Here is a 19,747-nt window from a genome sequence, read left to right on the forward strand (position 1 = left end):
CAGGGCACCATAATCAACCATTACATCACAACCTGAAAGGAAAATAAAAAAAACGAACTCGGCCAATTGTTGTTGAATCATATTAACAATATTAAATGAAACAACAAGTTTACTGTTACCAATCACCGTTTTATTTATTTCCACGACGCGTTTCGAAGGTTTAAACCTCCATCATCGGGTGGATTTACATTAGTAAGTATTACATTTGTGTGTGTGTTGTGTTACGATTTTTGGAGGAACTTGTGGCACTGCCTAGTGGAGAAACGAGACGTTATTTCAGAATATGGTTTAGGATTACTTTTGACGAAAAATTAAACTGATATCTAATGGTAAACATTAAATAAGTGAACTACAGTACCTTCAGTGATCACTGATTAAACTGATATCTAATGGTAAACATTAAATAAGTAAACTACAGTACCTTCAGTGATCACTGAAGGTACTGTAGTTTACTTATTTAATGTTTATCATTAGATATCAGTTTAATTTTTCGTCAAAAGTAATCCTAAACCATATTCTGAAATAACGTCTCGTTTCTCCACTAGGCAGTGCCACAAGTTCCTCCAAAAATCGTAACACAACACACACACAAATGTAATACTTACTAATGTAAATCCACCCGATGATGCAGGTTTAAACCTTCGAAACGCGTCGTGGAAATAAATAAAACGGTGACTGGTAACAGTAAACTTGTTGTTTCATTTAATGTCAGTAACAGTCACGGTAAAGCCTAACCTAAAAATGTTCGCATTTAAAGTCATATTAACAACATTATCTTAAAAAAGCAGCTGATATGTAAGTGGGATCCAGAAGCAGAAAATACCTTTTAACACACTCTCAGGGAAATCAACACACTTCCAATACTGTGTACTACCGACTTCTGACCACAACAAAAAAAAATTTAAAAACGTAAATTTAGTTCACTGTTGCTGATTTTTGCTCTCAACATACACTACTTGCCATTAAAATTGCTACACCAAGAAGAAATGCAGATGGTAAACGGGCATTCGTTGGACAAGTATATTATACCAGAACTGACATGTGATTAAATTTTCACGCAATTTGGGTGCATAGATCCTGAGAAATCAGTACCCAGAACAGCCACCTCTGGCCGTAATAACGGCCTTGATACGCCTGGGCATTGAGCGAAACAGAGCTTGGATGGCGTGTATAGGTACAGCTGCCCATGCAGCTTCAACACGATATAACAGTTCATCAACAGTAGTGACTGGCGTATTGTGACGAGCCAGTTACTCAGCCACCATTGACCAGACGTTTTCAATTGGAGAGATCTGGAGAATGTGCTGGCCAGGGCAGCAGTCGAACATTATCTGTATCCAGAAAGGCTCGTACAGGACCTGCACCATGCGGTCGTGCATTATCCTGCTGAAATGTAGGGTTTCGCAGGGATCGAATGAAGGGTAGAGCCACGGGTGGTAACACATCTGAAATGTAACGTCCACTGTTCAAAGCGCTGTCATTGTGAATAAGAGGTGACCGATACGTGTAACCAATGGCACCCCGTACCATCACGCCGGGTGATACGCCAGTATGGAGATGACGAATACACGCTTCCAATGTGCGTTCACCGCGATGTCGCCAAACACGGTTGCGACCATCATGATGCTGTAAACAGAACCTGGATTCATCCGAAAAAACGACGTTTTGCCATTCGTGCACCCAGGTTCGTCATTGAGTACACCATCGCAGGCACTCATGTCTGTGATACAGCCTCAAGGGTATCCGCAGCCATGGTCTCCGAGCTAGCTAACAGTCCATGCTGCTGCAAACGTCGTCGAACTGTTCGTGCAGATGGTTGTTGTCTTGCAAACGTCCCCATCTGTTGACTCAGGGATGGAGGCGTGGCTGCACGATCCGTTACAGCCATGCGGATAAGATGCCTGTCATCTCGACTGCTAGTGATACGAGTCCGTTGGGATCCAGCACGTCGTTCCGTGTTACCATCCTGAAGCCACCGGTTCCATATTCTCCTAACTGTCATTGGATGTCGACCAACGAGAACAGGAATGTCACGATACGATAAACCGTAATCGCGGTAGGCTATAATCCGACCTTTATCAAAGTCGGAAACGTGATGATACGCATTTCTCCTCCTTACACGAGGCATCACAACGTTTCACCAGGCAACGCCGGTCAACTGCTGTTTGCGTATGAGAAATCGGTTGGAAACTTTCCTCATGTCAGCACGTTGTAGGTGTCGCCACCGGCACCAACCTTGTGTGAATGCTAATCATTTGCAAATCACAGCATCTTCTTCCTGTCGGTTAAATTTCGGGTCTGTAGCACGTCATCTTCGTGGTGTAGCAATTTTAATGGCCAGTAGTGTATTGTTAAGGAGTTATTGATGTGTAAGTAAGGCCCTAAACTTCGAAATATTGAATATGACGTTGTCTGGAGAATGTGACATCTGCGACAGGTAACTCCAGTTTTTCGTTACGTTTAACAGAAAAAATTTTAAAAATCCCTGAATCTCATACAAAAATTTATTAAAAACAATAAACACCTTTTTAAGATTTCAAAATATAAAGTAGCTGTGTAGACTACCATATTTTCAAGAGATAGACATAAAGTCTGCCCCTCCCCCTTCCCCACAACTTGGTATTCTGAATTCTGAGGGTTCAATCTACAATGAGCAAACTTACTGAGAGAGTTGGTTTTTGTTGTAATTGTATCTGCACAGATTAATTAGGTTTCTGTACTTAAACAATAATTTTCTAATTCGTGACACTGACAAAAAAAATCCTATTACCAATGATCTACATGTGTTTCTTTTGGACGCTGATTTTTCACTGTAGCTACAAGTGCACATATGGAACTCCAGTTAATAGAATAAATCGCTGTTGTTTGACTTATCTCTGTGAAACATGGCATTATGCTAATAATATCATTTCTCGTACATGGGAAGGTCTATTTGTGATGAAAGTAAGGAATGTGTAATCAAGGGTACAGTAGTGAAGCTTTTATGACAATTGCCATGGAGAACTACTAATTTGTGGTCCCCTACGTTCCCACTATTAAAGCTATGGTCATCTAGATACACAGCATAACTCGTCTTTCTGGTTTTTAACTGTATTTTTGTTATTGTGATGAGAACTTATTTCTTTAATTGTTGCATCACACTTTGGTAGTTGTAGGATATTGTACCCAACCTGTACATGACAAACAGTACTTGATACCACAAAACTATACGCAGCACACTGACAGCCATTACAGGTGAATAACTACAACACCAAGCACAATAAATGACAGTAGAGTAACGTTGTATGAAGATGATCTAATCAGGAAGCTGACGTGGATAGTTTGACAGTGTGGTGAGCTTTGCTGTACTGGAGTAGTGACTATTCTAACAACTTTAATGTCTTTGTTAATATAAGGAGATTAAATTGATATCGTGGTAGACTAATTGCCTACACCCCACTGAACAACCACATAAAATCATTTTGGTCGTTGCTGGGAGCTACTCGTTTCATTAAAGACGTGACGAGCAGTATTTCTTTCTCTGACAGCAGCTTCAAATTGCAAATATCTGCAAAACACCTGAGACAACACTACTGACGATTCTTACAAGGGAGAGCCTGTATCTCTGATCAGTATAATAGCTGTACTATTATTTATAAATGTCCACACACTTTAGATCAGATAATTTATGGATGTCACTAAGAGTATGACAAATTTGTTTGAATTGGTTATGTAGTTAACCTAGTGATGGTTGCACTAATAGGGAGGCTGTATCTGCTTTTCTTTTTTTTACCACAGGTGGCAGAAGCTGAGAAGCATCTCTTCTGGTGCGAGTGAATCCTTCATCTTGGGTTGAATCGGGGGAGGGCGGGGGGAGGGAGACGATGGTGTAGCGGCTGCCAGCTGCCACTCTGACACTGGATGGGCTTTTGTGGTAGCCTGGACAGCCTGCACAGAGGTCACGCGCACATATGGTGTGTCACGGAAGAAATACCTTTTTCGCTTGTTTCACTTAAAGTGCAGACCTCCTCCATTCCTATTCAATTGTTAACATCAGTTTAATTTCAGGATGCATTGCGTTAGTAGCCTGCAGTGTGTGATGTGGCTGTAGAGAAGTTCAAGATTTTTACAGTTATTTTCAAGTACACAACAAAGTCTCGGTGTCAGTCTCCTCCTAGGCAACCTGGAAGTGTGTAGGCCACACCTAAGCACCAGGTTAGTACACTTCTAATCGATATTAAGTATTAACTTACAAGGCCACAATAAGCTGTTTATTGTTTAAACGTGTAATATCAAAGATGTTTAAGCAATGTACTGTGGCAATTGCTCGCCATTTAAAGTATCTAATTTACGATCTTGGAAAGTGGGTATTTTTGAAAATTTGGAATATTATAACCGAAACTCTGTATAGTAACAGAAGAAGATAGCTGAGCGCTTGCAGAAATGCCATTGAGCACTAAACTCTGCAAGAAATTGTAAAAACAAAATTGAATAACAGGTTTAGGTATATGCCAGGTGAGTGGTTAGAATGAGAGATGGAACACAAGTGAGGAGTATTCAGTCTGATGGTAGGTCATAACGTTTGGCCTTCCACTATATTAAACACAACACAGAAGACAAGCAAGTTTTCGTAAACAACCAGAAGTCGCACTTCGTATTTTTTATATATTTAAATGTCTATTTAAAAATACAAAGTGTAGCTGTGGCTGTCTTCGAAAAATTAGTTTAAATAGTTGATCCCCCTGCAGGCAATTCCTGCTCTTGGATATACAAACCAAGTGTCAATAAAATGACTTAGAGAGGGGAGAAGAAGAATCTGTGGGTAGGGAGGGAAATAGAGTTGGGGTGGGATGGTTTTCCTTTGCGATAAGACACGCAACCGTCTCAGAAGGAAGGAAATTAACTTTCCAGGTAACTTACCTTGGAGGACATCGTCTTTTGACCTTGCTGATAAGTAGAACAATAGGTTCATGGCCTATAAATATTACCGATCCACTACTTCGATATTCAGATCTTATGGAATCAAAAGACTACAGTCGGTGAAGAAACAGTGCTAACAGTACCAAAAATAGCACTGACTTATTATCATTCATCGCCGTTTTATTCTATCTCGCTTCATTCGTAACCTTATCCTACACATTGTGTTAGTTTTTTGCACAAAGCACTTTACTGACACGAAATATATTTACGTTTTTGTGTTTGTAGGTCCACTGTCGTCTCAATATTTCATGTTAGTTAGCTTGTTTTGGTATTACAGGATGCGATATTCTTTTGCTTCGTTTTGGCGGTTGTGGAAACGTCTGCTAGTCCTACTAGTGCTGTGAATGTGTGTGTGCATGTCTTTTTTTATTCATTTATTTATTAATTTGGGTGGGGGAATTATATATCCTTGTTTGTTTCTATATGCGACACAAATGTAAAAAGTGTAAATACACACACAAAGTAGTTTCAGACACTCCAACTACAACCAAAACAAAATAAAGGAACATCACTTCCTGCAATATCAAAACAAAGTACACGAAATTGTTTTCTTTAGAATGAAAATTACAAGTGGTAAGAATCTGAATTATCAGGTTGCAACACTACTATATTTACTTGTGTCTTGCGGACTTTCATATAACTACGCACCCACCTACTCAACGTTGCAACATTAAACGTTTTGGCTGGTTTCGTTGTCTAGGGGCTGGGATACGTAGCTGCCGCACTACAGGCCTAATACTGATGAGTCTACAGTATACGATAAGAATACACACCTGAATCGAATGGTCGAATGTTTCTATCACTCGGTAATTACGAATTATGAATGTAACATATGAATTTATAAATGAAAGATTGCAGGTACTACCCTTAACGACTTTAAATGATGAGCACGATAGCAGAAGTACTTTTGAGAACGCGGTATATTTCTGCAAAACACTTATTGGTGTCGATGGTCCAGCAGTTAAATAAAATATGAGTTGAATAACAGGGAAACAATAGATTCCTCCTGCACGTAATTATTTATGAAAAACAACATAGCTAGGGGGATATTCACTTCTAAACGCACGCTACGTCTTCACTGTAGAAGCCACGGATATCTGACAAGTGCCCAAGTCAGCACTACAAAATATTTCTATCTGCCGCGACCACGAGCAAACTGCTCCACTGTCCAAGTCTTTCCGCCCACAGCGCGCGCGCCGCGCTGTACCGTCCGCGTCCAGCACTCACTCCCGTGTCCCGCGCCGTCCCGTCCAGCACTGCCTCGTGTCCTCTCCGGAAACGATGCTCCTCCCCACTTCCATACAGTCACTTCACTTAACGACCGCTGTGATTGGCTAGAGCGCTCCCAACCTGTCTACAAACCAACGCGCACTCACAAACATACTGAAACACATTCGAAATACTGGATCTACATTTAAATACTTGAAATTAAATAAATATTCCTACGGCTGGACCATAAACACGCTCTAACACACATTATTAAATACACAAACAACTAAATAAACATATATCAAAATAAAAGAAGCAAAAGGTAGGCCAGGAGCCTAATGTCTCTGTGCTTTCTAAAACACAGTAAATATTTTACCAATTTCCTCATAAATAGTATATACCGGATACAAACAAAGAAACAGATGACTAAATATATTTATTATCATGTTTCTACCATTTTTTCGTGTAACTGTGGAGTACTTATGGCCTGATGAAATCGATAGCAATCGGCCACTTTGACCTACAATAACTCATGTACTATTTAAGTTACATGCCTGTAATTCATACCAACATAGGTTTACACTAATAGCTTTCTAAAGACACGGCGATTGACGAAATCGGATGAAGCGTTTATATTTTGGAAATTCGTTGCTGGGTGTTACTTGTATAATTTGTCGTCAGATACTAAACTTTAAACTAATAAACATATTGAAAATCTGATTACACCATGAGAATCGTCGTGCAAAATCTAGTAATGTACATGTTTCTTTTTGAGGTATCATGATTCATCTGGCTACTATTAATTTCTATAAGAACTGTGAAATGTCTGCCATTAAGGTTTCACAAAGTCCACCATCTTTGGCTCTCCCGGCATAGACATCTCCTTCACTGACACAAAGCACCATCCCCGTCATAGCGGAATTCCCAGCCACGCGGCTGGACCATGCGCTGGGGCTAACCCTCTCGTCCGGCTAACGTTCGCAACCACGTGTTTGCTGCCGGACACAGGCTGGCAGAGCTGCCCGTGCGGCCACTCCAACTTACAATATTTTTAGGGCGCCACAATTCGCCCGTTGCTTCACACACCCCCACTTATTAACATTCTGGCTTGCATAATGTTCAGAAGTAGCGCCATTCAGTTCATACCAGTACATATAAATACGTTACAAAGAACAGAATTAAACGATTAAAACACCAGGCCAATAGTGTTTACAAAGTTTTTGTAGTGGTGTGGTAGCAGTATGAATTTCGAAATAAACTAACACAAATTATGAACGAAACGGCATATTAATTAAAAGCCTGCATTTCGTTTAAGCATAATCAATTTTTTTTGGTCACTTATGTGCGATTTTGTAAGCACTTCTTGTGCCACTCACTCAGCGCTAAGGTGCCTTCCTGCACTAATTTTTCTTCCGTCGCACTGCACAGTCTCACTCGGATTTTCGCACGAAGTATCGATCAACTCGCATTAGTCTTTTGACCAAGTGCCTCGCAGAAGTCGTGTCTGCCTCTGAAGTCCGAGGTCCACCGTTTATCGTGACAAATCTGTCTACAACGAAAACCAAAAGTAGGAACCCCTCAACAAACCATTTCCCAAAACCAACCAGGATCTTCGCTAAAGATTACCTCCAGCGGACATGATACTTTAGGAACAAAGTCACAAAGCAAACGACTGTATCACAGTAATCTCAAATTCCAACAAGTTCTATTTAATTGACGTAAATAAATCCTTCCTACCTCCACGTTCCAAATTTGCCTGCACATACAATTACAATTTTAATACCCTCCAAATTGACCGCTAAATTCTTTGCCACACTCTTATACAAAACATAAACCAATACATATTTTACTTAAATCCACGGTGTCACTGACCTCCACGCACCTTCAGGGCCTACATTTCCCTCCTCTTGCACACCTACAGTGCCTCAATAAACTAACAAATCCGCAAGTAAAACATATAAAACAGAAAAAAAAACAGACTCCGTCGTCAGGCCAGGAATGGCCTACCGGGACCATCCGACCGCCGTGTCATCCTCCGAGGAGGATGCGGATAGGAGGGGCGTGGGGTCAGCGCACCGCTCTCCCGGTCGTAATGATGGCATCCTGAACCGAAGTCGCTACTATTCGGTCGAGTAGCTCCTCAATTGGCATCACGAGGCTGAGTGCACCCCGAAAAATGGCAACAGCGCATGGCGGCGGGATGGTCACCCATCCAAGCGCCAGCCACGCCCAACAGCGCTTAACTTCGGTGATCTCACGGGAACCGGTGTATCCACTGTGGCAAGGCCGTTGCCAAAACATATAAAACATCCCTCCAAAATTAATACCACTAATTGCATATTAGAACAGCTTTTCACTTGTGCCCTTTCTCTATATACAACCTCAATTCCGTCACGTTTCTTGGACCCAAACGTTTACCTGAGGCAGGATATTTTAAACGGTACGCATTTGGATGAGGGCACTCTGCCACAGCAAATGGTCCATAGTATAACTCGAATACTTTCTTAATCTCCCAGTCCACTTCGCTGGAACGCTCTTTGGTGAGTACAAGCACTTTGTCCCCCACTTTGTACTTCTTCGGTTTGTATCGTCCATCGTGTCACCTTATCCTTTCAGTGGCTAAATTTTTCATGCTGATTCAGTTTTTCACGGCGGGAATTCTACCGTTTCTGTGAGTAGGAACTTTGGTTGCACCCCGGTCATGACTTCCAAAGGTGAGTACCCCATAGCCTTACTTTTTACGCTGTTGAGTACGTCCTCAAACGCGCTCACGTACTCCATCCACTTGGAATGACGATTGCTGGCATACGTCCTACATAAACGTCGTACTTCCCGCATATACCGTTCACACAAGTTGCTCGCTGGGTGGTAGACGGATATACGGATATGTTGCACACCCTGGTCGTTCATGAACGTGTTCAAATCGTCCGAAGTCTACATCTACATCTACATGACTACTCTGCAATTCACATTTAAGTGCTTGGCAGAGGGTTCGTCGAACCACAATCATACTATCTCTCTACCATTCCACTCCCGAACCGCGCACGGGAAAAACGAACACCTAAACCTTTCTGTTCGAGCTCTGATTTCTCTTATTTTATTTTGATGATCATTCCTACCTATGTAGGTTGCGCTCAACAAAATATTATCGCATTCGGAAGAGAAAGTAGGTGACTGAAATTTCGTAAATAGATCTCGCCGCGACGAAAAACGTCTTTGCTGTAATGACTTCCATCCCAATTCACGTATCATATCTGCCACACTCTCTCCCCTACTACGTGATAATACAAAACGAGCTGCCCTTTTTTGCAGCCTTTCGATGTCCTCCGTCAATCCCACCTGGTAAGGATCCCACACCGCGCAGCAATATTCTAACAGAGGACGAACGAGTGTAGTGTAAGCTGTCTCTTTAGTGGACTTGTTGCATCTTCTAAGTGTCCTGCCAATGAAACGCAACCTTTGGCTCGCCTTCCCCACAATATTATCTATGTGGTCTTTCCAACTGAAGTTGTTCGTAATTTTAACACCCGGGTACTTAGTTGAATTGACAGCCTTGAGAATTGTACTATTTATCGAGTAATCGAACTCCAACGGATTTCTTTTGGAACTCATGTGGATCACCTCACACTTTTCGTTACTTAGCGTCAACTGCCACCTGCCACACCATACAGCAATCTTTTCTAAATCGCTTTGCAACTGATACTGGTCTTCGGATGACCTTACTAGACGGTAAATTGCAGCATCATCTGCGAACAACCTAAGAGAACTGCCCAGGTCATTTACGAGGGCAGTTCAATAAGTAATGCAACACATTTTTTTTCTGAAACAGGGGTTGTTTTATTCAGCATTGAAATACACCAGGTTATTCCCCAATCTTTTAGCTACACAACACTATTTTTCAGCGTAATCTCCATTCAATGCTACGGCCTTACGCCACCTTGAAATGAGGGTCTGTATGCCTGCACGGTACCATTCCACTGGTCGATGTCGGAGCCAACGTCATACTGCATCAATAACTTCTTCATCATCCGCGTAGTGCGTCCCACGGATTGCGTCCTTCATTGGGCCAAACATGGAAATCCGACGGTGCGAGATCGGGGCTGTAGGGTGCATGAGGAAGAACAGTCCACTGAAGTTTTGTGAGCTCCTCTCGGGTGCGAGGACTTGTGTGAGGTCTTGCGTTGTCATGAATAAGGAGAAGTTCGTTCTGATTTTTGTGCCTACGAACACGCTGAAGTCGTTTCTTCAATTTCTGAAGAGTAGCACAATACACTTCAGAGTTGGTCGTTTGACCATGGGGAAGGACATCGAACAGGATAACCCCTTCAGCGTCCCAGAAGACTGTAACCATGACTTTACCGGCTGAGGGTATGGCTTTAAACTTTTTCTTGGTAGGGGAGTGGGTGTGGCGTCACTTCATTGATTGCCGTTTTGTTTCAGGTTCGAAGTGATGAACCCATGTTTCATCGCCTGTAACAATCTTTGACAAGAAATTGTCACCCTCAGCCACATGACGAGCAAGCAATTCCGCACAGATGGTTCTCCTTTGCTCTTTATGGTGTTCGGTTAGACAACGAGGGACCCAGCGGGAACAAACCTTTGAATATCCCAAATGGTGAACAATTGTGACAGCACTACCAACAGAGATGTCAAGTTGAGCACTGAGTTGTTTGATGGTGATCCGTCGATCATCTCGAACGAGTGTGTTCGCACGCTCCGCCATTGCAGGAGTCACAGCTGTGCACGGCCGGCCCGCACGCGGGAGATCAGACAGTCTTGCTTGACCTTGCGGCGATGATGACACACGCTTTGCCCAACGACTCACCGTGCTTTTGTCCACTGCCAGATCACCGTAGACATTCTGCAAGCGCCTATGAATATCTGAGATGCCCTGGTTTTCCGCCAAAAGAAACTCGATCACTGCCCGTTGTTTGCAACGCACATCCGTTACAGACGCCATTTTAACAGCTCCGTACAGCGCTGCCACCTGTCGGAAGTCAATGAAACTATACGAGACGAAGCGGGAATGTTTGAAAATATTCCACAAGAAATTTCCGGTTTTTCAACCAAAATTGGCCGAGAAATAAAATGTGTTGCATTACTTATTGAACTGCCCTCGTATATAGATCAGGAACAGCAGAGGTCCCAGGACGCTTCCCTGGGGAACACCTGATATCACTTCAGTTTTACTCGATGATTTGCCGTCTATTACTACGAACTGCGACCTTCCTGACAGGAAATCACGAATCCAGTCGCACAATTGAGACGATACCCCATAGGCCCGCAGCTTGATTAGAAGTCGCTGGTGAGGAACGGTGTCAAAAGCTTTCCGGAAATCTAGAAATACGGAATCAACTTGAGATCCCTGTCGATAGCGGCCATTACTTCGTGCGAATAAAGAGCTAGCTGCGTTGCACAAGAACGATGTTTTCTGAAACCATGCTGATTACGTATCAATAGATCGTTCCCTTCGAGGTGATTCATAATGTTTGAATACAGTATATGCTCCAAAACCCTACTGCAAACCGACGTCAATTATATCGGTCTGTAGTAAAATGGATTACTCCTACTACCCTTCTTAAACACTGGTGCGACCTGCGCAATTTTCCAATCTGTAGGTACAGATCTATCGGTGAGCGAGCGGTTGTATATGAGTGCTATGTAGGGAGCTATTGTATCAGCGTAATCTGAAAGGAACCTAATCGGTATACAATCTAAACTGCGATCCGTTGTCAGACAACAGCCTTACTGGTTTTACAATATTCCTGAAGTAATCCTTCTCCAGTTTGGCTATCGGAGTTTTAGTATTCGCTTTCCGTATCGGATACAGTTCAATGAGCTTAGAGAACACGTCCACCACAACACAGATGTACTTCATGCCGCCGAGCCCTGTGGGTAGTGGGCCAAAATCGTCCATAGCCCGTAACTCGCCCACTTCGGTAGATATACTGCTTTGCATTTCCCCCTGTTGGTGGCCGTGCAGTACATGACCCGTTGGCAACGGTCCAACGCCGCCAGCTGCATGCGGACCCGTCTGGTCAGATTATTTACGTGGGCGTATTCCTCGATGATTTCGGTACACGTTTCAGAACCGTAATGTCCGTGACTTAAATGGACGTAGTCTATCAACAGTTCCACATACTTCTTGGGAAAACACACTCTCCATTTGTTGTGGTCGAGCGCTTCTAGGCGCTTCAGTCTGGAACCGTTCGACCGCTACGGTCGCAGGTCCGAATCCTGCCTCGGGCATGGATGTGTGTGATGTCTTTAGGTTAGTTAGGTTTAAGTAGTTCTAAGTTCTAGGGGACTGATGACCTCAGATGTTAAGTCCTATAGAGCTCAGAGCCAACAGTCTCCATTTATCCGTCTCTTCATCTTTCCGCCAGAATAACACTCCCTTCTGTATCTTAAAATATTTAGGTAGTTTTTCGTATCCCTTGCTGTCGAAATTCACCTTAATGTGTTACAGCTCAGGATCGTCGTTTTGTGCTCGCCGCATATCTTTGCACACCGCTACCCCTTCATATTCGTTCGGGTCCTCCCTTCCATCGTCTTCCGCCCCCACTGGTAATCTGGACAGAGCATCGGCAACACAATTTTCTCTACCCTTGATGTAGCGTATTTGGTATTCGAATTGCTGCATGAAGATTGCATTAAGCGGTCGTTCAGTATCCTGCAGTCCTGTGCAGATAACTCAGTCTTGTGGTCCGACAACACTGTCATTTATCTGCCCTCTAAATACATGCGGAATTTCTTAAATCCGTGCACGATCATGAGCATCTCCTTTTTCGATATATGATTTCCTCGTTCGTGCTTATTTAGGATGCGGCTGGAGAATGCCACACTAAGGTGTTCAATTTTTCCATTGAATATCTTTTCCCGAAATAGCTCACAACTTTTTCCATAGTCCGAACTGTCCGACGCTGACCGGAAAGTGAGATTCATATCAGGGTAGTACAACATCTTACTATTGCACAATTTATCTTTTCTACCCTGGAATTCTGTTTCACATTCCTCGGTCCACCTCCAAGCTGCATGTTTCGTTAACCATTTGCATAAATTCGGAATATTGATTCCTCCCTCCCCCAAGAATTTTCTATAGAAACCGCAGATGCCCAAGTACGACTTTAGTTGTTTCCTACTTCTGGGTCTAATACATTCTGGAATGGACTTGAACATCCAGGACACATTCGCAACCCTTGACCGTCTTTCCTTGGGAGTTTTCAAAATCAAGCTGCTCTTCCCTCTTGTAAGATTGAGATGAAGTGGTGAAGTCAGATGACAAGATGATTTTATCTCGCTCCTCGCGGTATGGTAATGGTGGCTTTCGTTGCGGTTGGCAAAACTAACTAAATACATCTACATCTACGTGATTACTCTTCTATTCACAATACAGTGCTTGGCATAGGGTTCAATGAACCACCTTCGTACTGTCTCTCTACCTTTCCACTCTAGACGGCACGCGGGAAAAACGAGCACTTAAACTTTTCTCAGCGAGCCCTGATTACTCTTATTTTATCGTGATGATCTTTTCTCCCTATGTAGGTGGGTGCCAACAGAATGTTTTCGCAGTCGGAGGAGAAAACTGGTGATTGAAATTTCATGAGAAGGTCCCGTCGCAACGAAAAACGCCTTTGTTTTAATTATTGCCACTTCAATTCACGTATCATGTCTGTGAGACTATCTCCCCTATTTCGCCATAATACAAAACGAGCTGCCCTTCTTTGTACGTTTTCGATGTCATCCGTCAATCCCACCTGATGCGGATCGCACACCGCACAGCAATACTCCAGAACAGGGCGGACAATCGTGGTGTAAGCAGTCTCTTTGGTAGACCTGTCGCACCTTCTAAGTGTTCTGGCAATGGGCAGTGAATCGCAGTCTTTGGTTTGTTTTACCCACAAAATTATCTACGTTACCGTTCCAGTTTAGGTTATTTGTAATTGTTATCCCTAAGTATTTAGCTGAATTTACAGCCTTCAGATTTGTGTGACTTATCGCGTAATGGAAATTTAGCTGATTTCTTTTAGTACTCATGTGAATAACTTTACACTTTTCTTTATTCAGGTTCAGTTGCCACTTTTCGCACCATACAGATATGTTATCTAAATAATTTTGCAAGTCGATTTGATCATCAAATGACTTTACAAGACGGTAAATGACAGCATCATCTGCAAACAATCTAAGATGGCTACTCAATTTGCCTCCTATCTCTTTAATATAGATCAGGAACAATAGAGAGCCTACAACACTTCCTTGGAGAACGCCGGATATTATTTCTGACCTTTCTGGCAGGAAATCACGTATCCAGTCGCACAACTGAGGCGATATTCCGTAGGCACGCAGTTTGGTTAGAAGACGCTTGTGAGGAACGGTGTCGAAAGCCTTCTGGAAATTTAAAAATATGGAATCAATTTGACATCCCCTGTCGATAGCACTTATTATTTCATGAGCATAAGGAGCTAGTTGTGTTTCACAAGAAAGATATTTTCTAAATCCGTGCTGACTATGTGTCAATAAGCCGTTTCCTTCGAGGTACTTCATAATGTTCGAATACAGTATATGTTCCAAAACCGTACTGCTAATCGACGTTAGAGATATATGCCTGTAATTCCGCGGATTACTCCTACTTCCCTTTTTGGTGTGACGTGAGCGATTTTCCAGTCCTTAGGTACGGCTCTTTCTGTGAGCGAGTGGATGTATATAATTGATAAATATGGAGCTATTTTATTAGCATACTCTGAGAGGAACCTGACTGGTATACAATCTGGACCAGAGGCCTTGCCTTTATTGAGTGATTTAAGCTGCTTTGTTATACCGAGGATATCTACTTCTATGTTGGCAGTTTTCTTGAGTGGACTTGAGGAATATTCACTTCGTCCTCTTTCTTGAAGGATTTTGCGAAAACTGTGTTTAATAACTCTGTTTTAGTGGCACTGTCATCAGTGACTTCCCCGTTGTTATAGTGCGGTGAAGGTATGTGTTGCGTCTTGCCACTGGTGTGCTTTATGTATGACCAGAATCTCTTTGGGTTTTCTGCCAGATTTCGAGACAGAATTTCGTGGTGGAATTTATCAAATGGTCCAAATGGCTCTGAGCACTATGGGACTTAACTTCTAAGGTCATTAGTCTCCTAAAACTTAGAACTACTTAAACCAAACTAATCTAATGACATCACACACATCCATGCCCGAGGCAGGATCCGAACCTCCGACCGTAGCGGTCCTGCGGTTCCAGATTGTAGCGCCTAGAACCGCACGGCCACCCCGGCCGGCCGGAAATTATTAAAAGCATCTCGCATGGAAGTACTCGCTATATTTCGAACTTTTGTAAAACTTTGCCAATCTTCGCTATTTTGCGTTCTTCTTAAATTTGGCATGCTTTTTTCGTTGCTTCTGCAACAACGATCTGGCCCTTTTTGTGTACCTTGGAGGATCAGTGCCATCACTTATTAATTTACTACACTTACGTGATCAGATCAGAAGTAGTGAAGACTGTCTCTTAAAAACGCGTTAAGAGCATTTTTATCAGCTTCTTTGAACAGATATACTTTGCGTTTCTTTTTGATGGTTGTAGGTGTTACGGTATTCAGCCTATCAGCAACTGCCTTGTGGTCACTAATGCCTCTATTACTCACAAAACTCACTATTTGTCCAGGATTATTTGTTGCTAGAAGGTCAAGTATGCTTTCGCAACCATTTACGCTTCGAGTGGGCTCATGAACTAATTGTCCAAAATAATTTTCCTAGAAAACATTCAGTACAATTTCGGATGACGCTTGTGCCTGCCGCCGGCTTTAAACGTATAATTTTTCCAGCATATCGAAGGTAGATTAAAAAAACCACCGACTCTAATTTTATGAGTGGTGTACTTATTTGAAATGAGACTCAAGTTTTCTTTTAACTGTTCAGCAACTATACCTGAGTCGGGGGGTCGGTAAAACGATACAATTAATAGTTTAGTCCGAATGTCAGGTATAACCTCTGCCCATACTACACTCCTGGAAATTGAAATAAGAACACCGTGAATTCAATTTCCCAGGAAGGGGAAACTTTATTGACACATTCCTGGGGTCAGATACATCACATGATCACACTGACAGAACCACAGGCACATAGACACAGGCAACAGAGCATGCACAATGTCGGCACTAGTACAGTGTATATCCACCTTTCGCAGCAATGCAGGCTGCTATTCTCCCATGGAGACGATCGTAGAGATGCTGGATGTAGTCCTGTGGAACGGCTTGCCATGCCATTTCCACCTGGCGCCTCAGTTGGACCAGCGTTCGTGCTGGACGTGCAGACCGCGTGAGACGACGCTTCATCCAGTCCCAAACATGCTCAATGGGGGACAGATCCGGAGATCTTGCTGGCCAGGGTAGTTGACTTACACCTTCTAGAGCACGTTCGGTGGCACGGGATACATGCGGACGTGCATTGTCCTGTTGGAACAGCAAGTTCCCTTGCCGGTCTAGGAATGGTAGAACGATGGGTTCGATGAGGGTTTGGATGTACCGTGCACTATTCAGTGTCCCCTCGACGATCACCAGTGGTGTACGGCCAGTGTAGGAGATCGCTCCCCACACCATGATGCCGGGTGTTGGCCCTGTGTGCCTCGGTCGTATGCAGTCCTGATTGTGGCGCTCACCTGCACGGCGCCAAACACGCATACGACCATCATTGGCACCAAGGCAGAAGCGACTCTCATCGCTGAAGACGACACGTCTCCATTCGTCCCTCCATTCACGCCTGTCGCGACACCACTGGAGGCGGGCTGCACGATGTTGGGGCGTGAGCGGAAGACGGCCTAACGGTGTGCGGGACCGTAGCCCAGCTTCATGGAGACGGTTGCGAATGGTCCTCGCCGATACCCCAGGAGCAACAGTGTCCCTAATTTGCTGGGAAGTGGCGGTGCGGTCCCCTACGGCACTGCGTAGGATCCTACGGTCTTGGCGTGCATCCGTGCGTCGCTGCGGTCCGGTCCCAGGTCGACGGGCACGTGCACCTTCCGCCGACCACTGGCGACAACATCGATGTACTGTGGAGACCTCACGCCCCACGTGTTGAGCAATTCGGCGGTACGTCCACCCGGCCTCCCGCATGCCCACTATACGCCCTCGCTCAAAGTCCGTCAACTGCACATACGGTTCACGTCCACGCTGTCGCGGCATGCTACCAGTGTTAAAGACTGCGATGGAGCTCCGTATGCCACGGCAAACTGGCTGACACTGACGGCGGCGGTGCACAAATGCTGCGCAGCTAGCGCCATTCGACGGCCAACACCGCGGTTCCTGGTGTGTCCGCTGTGCCGTGCGTGTGATCATTGCTTGTACAGCCCTCTCGCAGTGTCCGGAGCAAGTATGGTGGGTCTGACACACCGGTGTCAATGTGTTCTTTTTTCCATTTCCAGGAGTGTATTTCACACCAACTATCTACTTCAATTTCGCTACAAAGCAAAATACCTCTGACAGAAATAAACACTCTACCACCAACTGTATTTGATCTATCCTTTCTGAACACTGTTAGATCGTTTGAAAATATCTCGGCTCAGCTTATTTCCGGCTTTAGTCAGCTCTCTGCACCTACAACTATTTGAGTTTTAGTGCTTTCTATTAGGGCTTGGAACTCTGGTTGTCTCCCAACACAGCGACGACAATTTAAAACTACAATACCAATCTTTTCTACAACTATCTTACTGTGTTTTACCTGCCCATATGTAGACGGACGCCCCTTCTGTGGTTCCCTGACACCCACTAACCTAAAAAACCGCCCAGTCCCTTCCACACAGCCCCCGGTACCCATGTAGCCGCCTTCTGTGCTTAGTGTACTGCTGACCTATTAAGCGAAACCCAAAAACCTGCCACCCGATGGCGCAAGTCAAGTAATCTGCAGCCTACACGGTCGCAGAACCGCCTGAGCCTCTGATTCAGACCCTCCACTCGGCTCTGCACCAAAGGACCACAGTCGGTTCTATCGACGATGCTGCAGACGGTGAGCTCCGCCTTAATCTCGGAAGCAAGACTGGCAGTCTTTACCATTTCCGCTAGCCGACAGAAACCAGACAAAATCCGCTCCGATCCAAAGCGACACACGGCATTGCTACCGACATGAGCCACCACCTGCAGTTGGCTGCACCCTGTACTCTTCATGGCATCCACATCCGGAATGACTCTTCCCGGAATGCACACGGAGTGCACACTGGCTTCCTTACCCTCCTTGGCAGCCATGTTCCTAAGGTGCCCCATTACGCGCCTAACGTTGGAGCTCCCAGCTACCAGCAAACCCACCCTCTGTGAATGCCCAGACCTTGCAGGCAGAGAAGCTTTCTCTGGAACAGGGTGGACGACTGCATCCGGCTCAGAGACATCGTCAGCCACAGATAACGCCCGAAACCTGTTCGTCAAACGAACCGGGGAGGCCCTACGATCGGCCTCTCGGAAAGTTTTTTGCTGCCTGCCAGACTTGGGAATGATCTCCCACTCGACCACGGGTGGGGGGTCAACCTCAGTGCAGGCAGTACCCGGGGCGGCCACAGCAGTGGACATATCGGAGGACACGTGGGACGTTCTCGACGTCCCTCGCATCCCCGCGTCCGATCCAACACAGTGACGCCCCTTTGCGGCAGTCTCAAGCTGTGTGACGGAAACCAACGCAGCCCGAAACGGTGAGCGAAGGATCGCCAACTCAGCTAGCATTTGTACACAACAATCACAGTTCCTATCCATTACTGTAGTCGCTCCTGTTTGAAGCTCGTAAAAATATGCAACAAACGAACGGTGTATTCGCCTTATTAGCAGCGGGAAATCGAAGTGCTCTCTCACTGGCGGTCTAACCGCACTGAGCTCTTCTAACCAAACAAACAAAAGTCTGTACGATACGAGAGTCGATAGCAACGGTGGTTCTGTACACTACACTGTTATTGAAATAAAAGGTTGTGCCTGGTAAGCACTCAAACACTCAATAAATTACAAAAATACGATGATGGTAATGTGGTAGAGCTCTGAGTTTCCGGAGGGTTAGAAGCAGTAGCAGGGCCTGGATTTACTTACGATTCTGTCGTAACAGAGTGGGACTCATCATTCAGGTCCGTGGACAAACGAGGGAAGGAATTTGTGTGATGGTATTTTGTTGCGAGTGACGGGAAAAATTCCCATTCATTCAAATCCCTTTACAGCCTTTCCCACGTTAGCTCCATGTCTGCAGGTGATGTAAATTTTGCCAAAGCCTTAATCTGTTAATGGAGGCTGAGTGATTATTGCGTATAATTAGGCTACATAAATACTTAAATTAAGAAGAAGTAATACATATTATATTCCGACTCAGAAAGCCCTATCAAGACAGTTTTGCATAGCTCCATTCCCTTATTTTTTAAAACTAAACAGTTACGCAGTTTTACAACACAAGTTGTTCTGTTGACTGCGTCGGTGGATGCTCTACAACTGGCAGTCTAAACGTTTATAAATAACGTTCATGTATTTCAACAATAGACCATATTTTAAACAGACTTAATATCTCACGGCGGATTGTTGTAAGCAATACTGTCTTCCCTCTTCTATTTCTTTTTGGATGATTACTTT

General features: G+C 44.2%; 1 pseudogene; it reads right to left on the reverse strand.

Annotated features, from left to right (window-relative positions):
• Positions 1-8,345: 8,345 nt before the first annotated feature.
• LOC126253882 (5S ribosomal RNA) lies at positions 8,346-8,462 on the reverse strand (annotated as a pseudogene).
• Positions 8,463-19,747: the final 11,285 nt, after the last annotated feature.

Source organism: Schistocerca nitens, chromosome 4, assembly GCF_023898315.1.
Source record: "Schistocerca nitens isolate TAMUIC-IGC-003100 chromosome 4, iqSchNite1.1, whole genome shotgun sequence".
Taxonomy (NCBI): Eukaryota; Metazoa; Arthropoda; class Insecta; order Orthoptera; family Acrididae; genus Schistocerca; species Schistocerca nitens.